This window comes from Bos mutus, chromosome 17 (assembly GCF_027580195.1).
Source record: "Bos mutus isolate GX-2022 chromosome 17, NWIPB_WYAK_1.1, whole genome shotgun sequence".
NCBI lineage: Eukaryota > Metazoa > Chordata > Mammalia > Artiodactyla > Bovidae > Bos > Bos mutus.
The window spans coordinates 1,935,461-1,947,891 of record NC_091633.1 but is presented as its reverse complement, the minus strand read 5'-3'; positions in this window follow the sequence as shown (position 1 = coordinate 1,947,891).

The following is a 12,431-nucleotide window of genomic DNA, read 5'->3' as shown; positions in this document are numbered from 1 at the left end:
TGCCGCCTGGCTGCGGGTGAGCAGACTGCCCCCCTCACCCCAGGTACAGGTCTCCCTGATGTCCCCTGCCCTCCCTGCCTCCCTGTCCGGCTCCAATCAGAGAGGTCCCGGCATTCCAGGGCTCCGTGGTCCTCATGGGAATAAAAGGTGGGGAACAAGTACCCGGCACGCTCTCCTGAGCCCACCCCCAAACACACACAAAAAAATCCCTCCACCGGTGGGACTTCACCAGCTCGTTCTCAGGGGAGCTGCCAGGGGGTCCCCCAGCCCCAGGAAGCCAGGGGCCAGGCCTGCAAGTCCACAGCCATAACACCATGTCAGCTGACACAGAGAGACAGTGTCCGGTGGACAGGTGCCCCCACCCGCGAGCCTGGAGAGTGTGGCCCTCGCCTGCCCCAGCCGCGGTCAGTCGGCTCAGCAACCGCTGTCCACTCCCAGCGCCCTGGCCTCCCCTGTGGGCCCAGGTCAAGTCCTGGGGGTGAAGCTAAGTCAGGGAGCCTCATCCATGCCCAGCCCGGAGCCCACAGCACCGTCAAGAAATGCTTCTTCCCTCCGTCAGGAAACATTAGTGGGAAAGACAAGAGCCAGGGGGTTCTGGGGTCCTGGGGGATCAGATGAGGGGGTCTGGGAGCAGCAGCAGCCTCAGGCACCCCAAAACAAGGCCCAGGAGCTGGACTCCCAGGGCTGAGGGGCAGAGGGAAGGAGGGCCTCCTGGGGGGTTGGCATGAGCAAAGGCACCCAGGTGGGGGCTGAGCACCCCTCGGCTGGCACACACAGGCCCCCACTGCAGTACCTTCCCCCTCGGAGACCCTGGGCTCCTGTCTCCCGCCTGGCCTGCCATCCTGCTCACCACCCAGAAATCCCTGAGTGCGGTGCCATGTGACTGGGCCCTGCCCTGGGGAGGAAGGAGATTCAGACAGACAGGATGCCAGGGCAGAGAGGGGCGAGCAGAGGATGCTGGGAGGGGGCCCGGGGAGGCCTGGGGGGCAGGGGGGCAGGAGTTCTCCAGGGTGGACGGCGCTGTGCTATGCTCGGTGAGCACAGAGGCCCCGGGTGTCCCAGGCCTGGGAACCCAGCAGAGGGGCAGGGACGGGGCTCAAAGGACCCAAAGGCCGAGCCCTGACCAGACCTGTGGGTCCAGAAGGCAGCTGCGCCCTGAGGCCACTGAGTGGCCCCGTGTCCCGAACCACCTCTGAAACATGGGACACACGCTCCCAGGCGGAGCCACTCCTGCCTTCCGGGAGGCTCCCAGCGGGCTCATCGCTCCATCCCACAGGGAGGGAAACCGAGGCCCAGATGACGAACATCCCGGCGAGCAGGTCAGAGCCAGCCCCTGGGGTCCCCCCTCCCGGCCTGGGGCCTCCCCTCTGCAGGGTGGGAAACTGAGGCCACACAGGGGCTCCATGGGGCTGCCCTCTGCCAGGCCCTGGACACCCCGCGGGTGACCCCCGCCTCTATCATCCCAGCCCTGCCAGGCCCTGGACACCCCGTGGGTGACCCCCGCCTCTATCATCCCAGCCCTGGGGGGCAGATGGGAGGCCCAAGCGTGGACCCCCTGGCCACCCCCTACCCCACAGCCGGGAGGAGCCGGAGCTGGTGGCCAAGGGCCTAGAGGAGCCCAGACCCCAGGGTGGGGGGGGGGTCTCCCACCCACAGCCCTTCTCAGACGTGACCTGGGGCCACGTGCCTTCCTCCAAGTTCAGTTCCCTCTACACAAGGGGCAGGGGCGCGGGTAGTGAGTCTCCCTGAAGGGGAGCCGGGGGTTAAAGGAGATGATGCCCGTGACGTGCTTGGACCCCAGTGACCCTCGCCCACCCCAGTCACTCCGTCCCCTCCTGGGCTCCTTGTCCAGGGCCTGCCTCTGCCGTGCTGTGTGACCCTGGGCAAAACGCTTCCCCTCTCTTGGCCTCAGCCTTCCCCTCTGCTTGGGGAGAAGCGGGTGGTGGGACTTGCAGGCCAGAAGCAGCAGGAAGACCATTAGATTCCTGGGCCAGGGAGCTGGGCAGCCAGGCCCTGGGCCTGAAGGGGCAGTGGGGCCGGAGGTGGGAGCAGGGAAGGGAGCGGGTGGGGTGAGGCTCTGCCTGCAGCTGGCCGCCCCTGGGAATCCCCAGGCTAAAGTTAACCCTGCCCTGGCTGAAACCAGAACTGCGGGTGCCAGCCGGGAGCTGTAAGGGGAAGAGAAACCGAGCCGCGGTCGGCGGGGCGTGGGACGGGGGACAAACAGGGCCAGGTGTGGCCCGCGCGGCGGGACAGGCCAGTTTCAGGGCTGACGTTGTCAGATGTTTGTGCAGCTCGCAGGTGGGGGTGTGCAGACCCCCCCACCCGCCTGCGCCCAGCCCCTGCCCAGCCCCGGTCTGGGCCTGATGCTGCCCCCTAGCTGCCTCCTCAACATCCTTGCCATCCTGGGTCCTGGGATCCTGGAGGGCTGGACCCCAGGGGAATCTCAGAACTGGCCGGGGTGGCCCCCGCGGTCAGCAGGGCCCCAGGGAGGGGGCGGCAGGGTCACCGAGCCCGTCAGCACAGCAGGGAGGGGCTCCGGCCCCGGCGTCCCAGCCCCAGGCGCTCCTGGCTGCAGACTGAGCCATGGGTGGGCAACAGGGTGAGCAGAGGCCTCCCCACTGCCCATGACTCCAAGGGGCCCCAGGGAGACGCAGTCCAGCCCTTCAGCAGGAAATGTATCCCCTTGTCCATGGCCTCGGGACGCACTGCCCTTTGGCCCAGCAGCCCTGCTCCTCGGGAGCTCCTCACTGGCCCGGGACCCAGGGACAACCTGCTGCCCAGCCCTGGGTCCCCACCAGCAGCATGTCCACACAGCCTAATGTCCACAGCCCCAAAGGGCCTCGGAGACGTGCCGTGGGTGGGTTCCACCGTAGGGGACGGGGACAGGGACAGGGGATGGGAGGCAGTCTTATCTGAGCCCACCTTTGGGAAAAGGCCATGACTGTCACAGAGAAAAGACTGCCAGCGTGCACACCAACACGCTGAGTGCCCCCTGGAAGCAAGGCCACGTGTTTACTTTCTTCCTTATGCATGCCTGTTCCTTCTCATTTCTCGAAGAATGTGACACTTTCAAAATCAGAAAACAAAGCAGTGAACTGATTTACGATGAACGACCCTCTAAAAATGGTGTGGTAGAAGGTTTGAATGGCATCGTGAAAATAACATCATCCCCAAGAGGTCACAAGACAAGACCCAGCATATGAGTGTGTGTCTCTGTGTCTACAGGGCCATCCATGTCCACACCTCTTACCTGGGGCTACCCGGGCGGGTGGACATACCAGGGATGGTGGTTTTCACTTGGCCCTCGCCACTCTTTCGATTTTTTTCTACAATGATTATATGTTTACTGTGTAATTATAAAAACACATGTTTTTAAGTGTTTTCTTTTTCACTTGTGTTATTTCAATTCACTTAACATTCAACAAATATTTATTGCTTCCCTGCTACATCTATGACAGGCCGGGTGCAAGTTTGGGACTGACCACGTTGATGATAAGAGAGAGAATCATCTCTCCTGATCAGTGGTCCAGGGTGGTGGGGTGGTTGTTGGAAAGAGGTCATTACAACGCTAAGATGGAGTCTTACCTCTGAGTCGTAGGTCATGTCCAAATCCATGAAACTCTCTTACAACCCCAGCTCCACACCCAGGCAGAAAGGCTACTGAGCCCCTAAGAACAGACAGGGCTATTGCAGGTGTGCTGAATCCCTACCAGCAGGCAGGGAGCAAAGAGGATTGGAGAAAAGCAGCCCCTTTGAATACAGCTAGAACCGTAAGAGTGAGCCACTGCACACCAAAAGTGTGAGCAATTTCTGCAGAGTTTAAAAAAAAAGACCAAAAAAACCTTTCCCACAAATAAAGTAGACTGGCCTGGGACAAAGTCCAGGATTGGCGGAACTTATAAAGCAAAGAGGCACTTTCTGAAGCAGACCAGAATACGCTTCAGGAGCGTTTAACCAGTTCTTTGGACAGGAAGAATTACGTGGTAGACGACAGCACAGTCTGTGTGGGTGAAGACCTAGGCTGACAAACTTCTCAGTGCATCTCAGCAATTCTCTGTCCCTGGGTCTGACCTGGTCGATGTGGTAGTCCTAGAGGCCACCGCACAGCTCCATCCCGAGGAATGCAGAAGAGGAGGTAAGTATGCCGTCTCACAGGATACCTGGCTCAGTGAGTGAAAGAAACAGGTTAGCAATAATTACTGGCAACTCACTCACACAGGGCTTGTTATCTCTAGTCGTAGTTACAGGAACTGAAGGATCTTGTATAGACGTCCTTCCTTTCTCTTATACTCCTAAACACTCTATTTAGATCCTCCACTTAAGGGGCTTCCCTGGTGGCTCAGACAAGAAAGAAGCTGCCTGCAATGCGGGAGACTCAGGTTTGATTCTTGGGTCAGGAAGATCCCCCGGAGATGAGAATGGCTACCCACTCCAGTATTCTTGCCTGGAGAATTCCACGGACAGAGGAGCCTGGCAGGTTACAGTCCATGAAGTCATAAAGAGTCGGACACAACTGAGCAACGAGCATGACACACACAAAGTCCTGCAGCTGGCGGCCCTGTAGATGACATGAGCTCGCCTCAGTCGCTCGCTCTACACTCTCTCCCCAGAAAAATATGGTATTTAGCCCAATTCAGTGGGTCTGGCACTGTGACTGTGAGTTCAAACAGGCAGGAAGTCAACAGCCATCTCTCCAGCCTGCCAGTCTCCTGCCTCAGCTCCCACTCCTCGACCCCCTCCACAAAGGAGGAGGCGCAGCCCCTCCCCGGGCATCTCACCCCCAGCCCCGTGCCTGACCGCTTCAAGGCTCTCGGCAAAGAGTTTGAACGAGGGTGGGAAGGAAGGAAGGGAGATGAGACGGGAGGGCGGATGAGTGGGTAGGTTTGGGGGTGCACGGTTGTGTGGGTAGCTGGGTGGGTGAGTGGATGAATGGATAGCTGGGTGGGTAGGTGAATGGATGGGATAGCAGGTGAACGACTGCTGGATATGCGGGTGGATGGGTGGGTGTGTGGTTAGATGGATGGATGAAGGCTGTGAGGGTGGATGGGTCAGTGGCTGGGTGGGTAGATGAGTTATTGGACTGGGGGTTCATGAGCAGGTTAGTAGTCAGATGCGTGAATGGACAGTTGAGTATGTGGGTAGGCCCTAGTCATGAAGAACACAGACCCTCAGCCCCGGGCTGCTCTGTGGAAAGCGGCTGAACTCAACACCCAGGTTCCAAACCCAGCTCTGGTCCTGACTTGGTGTGACCTTGGCCATTTCCTCAGTGCCTCGAAGCCTTGCCCCCTCAGGCCAAGAGGACCCCAGCCGCTGCCCTGCCCACCTCACAGGCCGGCGGGAAGGACAGACTGCGTGGAGATGCTTTAGAAGCCCGAGAGACTGTTCAGGCACACTCAGGCCCTTTAAGGGGCCCCTGCACTCCGACCCCGGGCTTGGATGACATCTGCGGTGGGAAGAGCCTGCACTTGGGGCCCGGACAGACCTGGGTTCCAGTCCTGGCTCCACCCTTTTCCAAGTATGTGACCTTGGGCAGATGACTGTCCTCCTCTGGGAGGTGGACACGATGACCGCTCAGGGCTGTGGGAGGATTCAGGGGGATCGTTCGGGAAGGCATTCAGCACAGCACCCACCAAGGGCGCAGGGATGGATCTGGGGTCCCAAAGAAGAGGCCCAATCCCGCGTCTTGGCAGCAAGGAGCCCTGGAGACCGGGAAGTGTCCAGGACACTGACCCAGGGGTTCGAGGAACCCCGAAGTGTGTCTGTGAAGATGTGTTTTGTGGGGGGACAGGTCCAGAGCTTTGAGCAGAAAAGCGGCGTGGCCTGTGGAGGGCCAACCACGCTGATCTTTTTTAAAAGGTTTTTGTTTTGATGTGGACCATTTTTAAAGTCTTCATTGAATTTGCTACAATATTGCTTCTGGTTTATGCTCTGGTTTCTTCGGCTGCAAGGTTTGTGTGATCGTATCTCCTCAACCAGGACTGAACCCACAGTCCCTGCACTGGAAGGCGAAGTCTTAACCCAGACCGCCAGGAACGTCCCTCCCCTCACTGATCTAATCCAAGACCCTCATTAAGGAAAAACCGAGATTCAAAGCTCCCCCAGGAGGACTCGGTGGGGAGGAGAGAGCCAAGCACTCAGCACTCAGTCCAGCACGGCGCCCTCCCTGTCCACGGGCAGGGGCGGGCCCGGCCGAAGGACCACCGGAGACCCTGTCGGATTCAGCAGTAGGATTGTGAGGAATTTCAACTTACTTTTTAAATCTGTCTCTCAAGGCTGTTACAAGCGGACTTTACCAGTAACTTAAAAGTTGAAAGGGACTTCCCAGGCGGCACTTGTGGTGAAGAACCTGCCGGCTGGTTTTAGGAGACATAAGAGATGTGGGTTAGATCCCTGGTTCAGGAGGATTCCCCTGGAGAAGGAAATGGCAACCCGCTCCAGTATTCTTGCCTGGAAAGCCTCACGGACAGAGGAGGCTGGCGGGCTACAGTCCACGGGGTCGCACACGACTGAATCGACTTAGCTTCAAGTTGAGACAGGAAGAGGCAGTGACTGGTGGCAAAACACCGCACCCACGCTCCCAGGGGACCTGCAGCGCTCTGGTTCATGAGCTGTGCTAACAAAAATCAGCCCAACGAGAGGCCCAGACAGAGGGAAGCTGAGTTCATCAAACACGGGCGTGATGTGGAGGAGATAATCCAGGAAGGGACCTGCCAAGCCCATGACAGACCGGTGTCCTGTCTGAGGGCCGTCCTGGCAGAGCGGTGCAGGGCCCTCCGAGACCCCCCGAGCTCCAGACCCGGCTGGGGGCTACAGGGTGGGGCTGAGCTGCAAGGACTCTGCTGTGAGCCCCACGTCAGGGAGGATCACCTTGTTTGTTTTCTGAGTTTCTCTTAAAATAGCCTTTATGGGTCCTGGTCTTTGGTTTTAAAATAACAACTGTTCTCCGTAAACAACGTGAAAAAAAACAAACAGGAGGAAAACAACGCAGCCCGGGCATTTCACCCGGAAGAGCCGCCTCTAACACTTTGACGGGTTGCCTTCTATTTTAACCCTGTTTTCATTGTAAACTGTAAAAACCACATCATAAATAAATTAAAGGTCTCTGTGAAGTTTAAAAAGTAAGCATGGCGGTGGCGATGGCTGTGCCACACCGTGAACGCTTGTTTCAAGACGGTAAATTCTAGGGACTCCCCTGGTGGTCCAGTGGGTGAGATTTTGCTCCCATTGCAGGAGCCGTGGGTTTGATCCCTGGTTGGGGAACTAAGATCCCACATGCTGTATGGAGTGGCCAAAAAGAATTGTTTGTAAATGGTGAGTTTTAGGTGACGTGAATTTCCCATTGATGCACTTCACAGGCTCAGATGCAGCCAGGCCCTCAGGAAGCCCGAGTCCACCGGTCCTTTACTTTTCCTGAGTTTTATGGCTTCTGTTTCTGCCCTTAAACCCACCATGTTTCAACCTCATCTGATTTTGGACTTTATAATAAAGTTAGGCTGTGTTTCAGGAAACTTTGCTCAGTATTCTGTAATAATCTAAATGGAAAGAATTTGAAAAAAGAGCAGACACTTGTACATGCATAACTGAATCGCTTTGCTGTACACCTGAAACTCGAGTGCAGCCGCTCAGTCGTGTCCGACCCTGCGACCCCACGGACTGCAGCACGCAGGCTTCCCTGCCCATCACCAACTCCTGGAGTTCACTCAAACACATGTCCGTTGACTCGGTGATGCCATCCAACCGTCTCATCCTCTGTCGTCCCCTTCTCCTCCCACCTTCAATCTTTTCCAGCATCAGGGTCTTTTCAAATGAGTCAGTTCTTCACACCAGGTGGCCAGAGTATTGGAGTTTCAGCTTCAGCATCAGCCCTTCCAACGACCCCCCATACCTGAAGCTAACACAGTGCTAATCCACTGTGCTGCAACATGAAAGAAAAACACATTTTTTAAGTTTAGGCTGTGTGTGTCTTCCTTCTCTCAACACTGCGTCTGACCCCACCCACACTGCCCAGCGCTGCATTCCCCGTGGACGGGAGGCCCCCTGCCCCACAGCTGCGTGCCGGCCAGTCACTGCCGAGCAGACCTGCCCGCCCAGAGTGGGGCCCCCGGCACTGGGGACAAGGCAGGGGCCTCTCCAGGGCCGGTCACTGTCCACTGTTCCTACTGGTTTTGTTTTCAAAAGTGGAGGCAGCGTAATATTTCCCTGATTATAAAAAGAAGTACACAGGTTCTCCACAAATAAAACAGGGGAAAAGTATAAAGAATGGAAGTTCCCAGCACAGCCTGGAGATCACGCCGGGTGCACCTGGGGTGTCCTTCCAGCCTGGACCTCACATTTCACGCAGACATCAGAAGGCTGCGAGATGTACCCAGAAGGCTGGGTAGATGGGGGATAGGTCGGTGACAAACAGTAGACAGAGAGATATACAGACAGATGATGGATAGACAGACGCTAAGACACCGAGCGAGGGGACAGACGGACGGAAGACACCATCCTTTGTCACTGACCACACACCCACATGGGTGTGGTGAGCCGGCTGTCATACTTGTGAACCTGCTGCTCTCACAACACCAGCTGGGTCCCTCCAGCCCCAGCGTCCCACACAGCAGACTCCCGGCTCCATCCCCAGGCAGGAATCCCACCACCGACTGGGGTGGACTCTCCCCGCAGGAAGGTCGTGCTGTCTAAGGCCTTGAGAGCAAGTTACAGACCTACTTCTGGGAAGACAGAGCACAACCGCCTACCCCGCAGAGCCCAGGAGGACCCCTGAGTCCTAGGGAAGGGACCGCACGGCCTGGACGGGGAGCGGCCCCAGGACGCTGCCCCCAACCTGTCCCACCTCACTCCTGCTCTGCTCTGAGGCGGGGCGCAGAGAGGGGCCCCGAGGCCTCTTCCCAGTTCTTGGGAGCACCCACTGGGCCTGAACCAGGCCAGAAGCCCCCTCCTCAAGGTGTCCCCGGACCACTCCCCTCCACCTCCGGTTGCTCTGTCTCCTGGCAGCAGGGAGCCCCAGTGAGAAGAGACAGCTCCAGGCTGTGATCTTGGCCCCTGGCTGCTCTGGCAGTGTGGGGGGTGGGGGTCGCTGGGAGGCCATGAGTGCTGGGGGTCGGGGCTGTGAAAGCACCTCGAGGTCAGTGGGCTGTTGGTCGGGCTCTGCGAGGTCCGCACGGGTAGAGCTGTGCCAGGACACAGGAGGCCTGGTCAGTGGTCCCCAGAGTCAGGGCCAAAGGAAGGGGTTCGGGCCCCTCTGGTTCCTCAGCTTCTGAGGCCGGGGACCCCAGTCTGGCCTTGGTAGGGGGGGATTGGAGGGGAGGCCCCCAGCCCCAGGACCTCCAGGAGCGGGACCTGGTTCCCCAACCCACCGGGCCCTGATCTCAGAGTCTGGGCTTGGCAGGTCCATCGGGGGTCCTGGCTACTCTCTCTGGCTGACTCAGAAGTCAGTGGGGGAGGTGGGGGTTACTGAGGGACCAGGAAAGGGGGCTTAGAGATCGGGGGCCACCACCCAGCTTTCACAGGAGAAACGGAGGCCCACAGGGCGCAAGGGACTCGCCAGGGTCACACTGTGAGCCCAGCTGCTGGACTCAAGGCCCAGGGCTGTCCCCCACCCATGATGGCCCTGAGGGCCCCCTCAACTCGGACAGGGTCAAGCCCCCTGACCTGCACCCCCAAGACTCAGGCTTGGCCGTTCTAAGCTGAGGAGCCCTCGGGGTCTGCAGTCAAGGCCACGGGGCCCAGCACCCCACCCCCACCCCCCCCCCCCACCCCATCCTGTGCAGGCCTCTGGCCAGGCTCCTGTCGGCTCAGTGGGCCAGGGCCTGGCTAGGTTCCTGTAGGCCTCGCTCCCGTCTTCTTCCTCTGCAGCCCGGTGTGACAGCCCTGTAGCTGAGGCTCCGGCCTCCCTGAGCAGGCCACTCCCACGGGGGCCACAGGCATGGGGTACTGTGCTTACCCACCCCAATGCGAGGGTATGCAATGCCAAAGAGGAGGGGCCTGCCAGGCCTCCGGGAGCAGAATGAGCCCCCCAGACGGAGGTCCCATCTCACAGGCCGGGGCCTGGGGGCCTCGGTCCACACCTGGGGCCTAGAGCTGGGCCTGTCGGGAGCTGACCCGGGGGCAGGATGGCTGAGCTCAGGAGCCCAGCCAGGCGGTCACTATGCACCACGTTCGCGGGGGGGAGGGCGGGTCACCCACACAGCGGAGCCACAGCCCCCACCTGACGGTACTCGCGGGCCACGTGGAGGTGTCCCGGCTGCGTTCCTGACCGCGTGCCCGTGTCCCCGCACCGTGCGCCCCCGACAGATGCACACACGTATGCGAACATGCTCACATGCGTGCACGCACATAGGGCCCGGCGGACAGCGCCCTCTAGCGGCCACAGAGCCAGAGTCACAAAGCTCACAGGCACGTCTGTAAAGACCTGGATGCCCGAGTCTGGGAAGACTGTTCTCTCCTTTCACAGCCTGGGGGGTGTGACCTGGCTAAGGTCACACAGCAGGTAAGCAGCGCGGCCCTGACCCCTGACCCAGCGTGCATGCATGGTAAGTCGCTTCAGTCGTGTCCGACTCCTTGCCACCCCAGAGACTGTAGCCCACCAGGCTCCTCTGTCCAAGGGATTCTTCAGGAAAGAATACTGGAGTGGGTTGCCATGCCCTCCTGTAGGGGATCTTCCCGACCCAGTGATCGAACCCGCGTCTCTTATGCCTCGTGCATGGGCAGGGGGGTTCTTTACCACCAGGGAAACCCCCACTGGCCCAGATTCCAGCTCATTCCAGCTCCCAAGGCCCTGCCAGAGCCCCCTGGGACAGAAAAGCTGGGGGTCTTGAAAAGCTTCCACCCTCCTCACACACGGTGCCTGCTCCCCCCAGGAGGGGGGAGTCACATGCGGAGAGGAATCTCAGGACCAGAGAGTCCCCAAGCCCAGTCTCCTCTGTGCTGATGGGATGGGGTATCAGGAGGGGAGGGGCTGGGTTCACAGAAACACCGAAATGCCAAGATGACGGACACAGACGGGACACCTGCCACACAGGAGCAAGACACACTGACCTGTGTCCACTAACTTGGCTCCTCTCCCGAGGGAGGAGATCCGGTCACACCAGGTCCCCTTGTTCCCCAGGCCCAGGTCTCTCGTTCCCTAGAAGAAGCAAGCACCATCCAGTCCACACACATAGTCCCTGATCGGACTCGAAGCCCAGCACTGCTCTAGGCCCTGGGGATATGGCAGGGGCCTCAGAGACCAAGACCTGCAGCAAAGTCCCAGGAGGTGAAGCAGGCGGACAAGCAACACATTACATTCTAACGGGAGGTGTGATGAGCTCTTTAGGAAGGGAAGCGGTTGGGGTGACAACTGCTGGTTTAAACTAAGATCATGGCATCCAGTCCCCTCACTTCATAGCAAATAGAAGGGGAAAAAGTGGAAACAGTGGCAGATTTTATTTTCTTGGGCTCCAAAATCACTATGGATGGTTACTGCAGCCAGGAAATTAAAAGATGTTTGCTCTTTGGAAGGAAAGCTACGACAAACCTAGATGGTGTATTAAAAAGCAGGGCCAATGAAGGCCCATCACTTTGCCAATGAAGGTCCATCTAATCAAAGCTATGGGTTTTCCAATAGTCATGTACCGATGTGAGAGCTGGGCTATAAAGAAACCTGAGCACTGAAGAACTGATGCTCTCCGACTGTGGTGCTGGAGAACACTCTTGAGAGTTCTCTGGACAGGAAGGAGATCCAACCAGTCAATTCTAAGGGAAATCAACCCCGCATATTCACTGGAAGGACTGATGCTGAAGCTCCAATACTTTGGCCTCCTGATGCAGAGAGCTAACTCATTGGAAAAGACCCTGATGCTGGGAAAGATTGAGAGCAGGAGAAGAAGTGGGCAGCAAAGGATAGCATCATTGACTCAATGGACATGAGTTTGAGCAAACTCCAGGAGCTAGTGAAGGACAGGGAAGCCTGGCGTGCTGCAGTCCATGGGGTTGCAAAGACTGGGCACAGCTGAGCCACTGAACAAGAGAGGCCACCCCCGAATGAAGAAGGGGAGCCCCAGCAAGAGCCTGGGGAGGAGCAGTCCTGGCAGAAGGGACAGCGAGTGCACAGGCCCTGGGCTCAGGCGTGTCTGACAAGCCGCAGGAGCAGGAAGGCGGGCAGTGTGGCCGGATTCAAGGCAGGGGTCCGGGGAGGGGCCGGCCCTCGGGGCCTCACAGAGCAGGCTGAGCCCCTGAGGTTTGTCCAGGTTCTCAGGTGATGCTGGATGGCATCGTGTCACCACACCTGCCCCTTCTAACTTCCTGCACACTCAGGTCCTGGGTGTATGTCAAGCAAGGGGAGCCAGATGGCTCAGCGTGTGGACACACGGCGGGTGCCTGCCGGTCAGCGAGGACGGACATGGCGCGGTTCCGACTCTTCCATCGCAGACACGGCTGGGGCCCTGTGC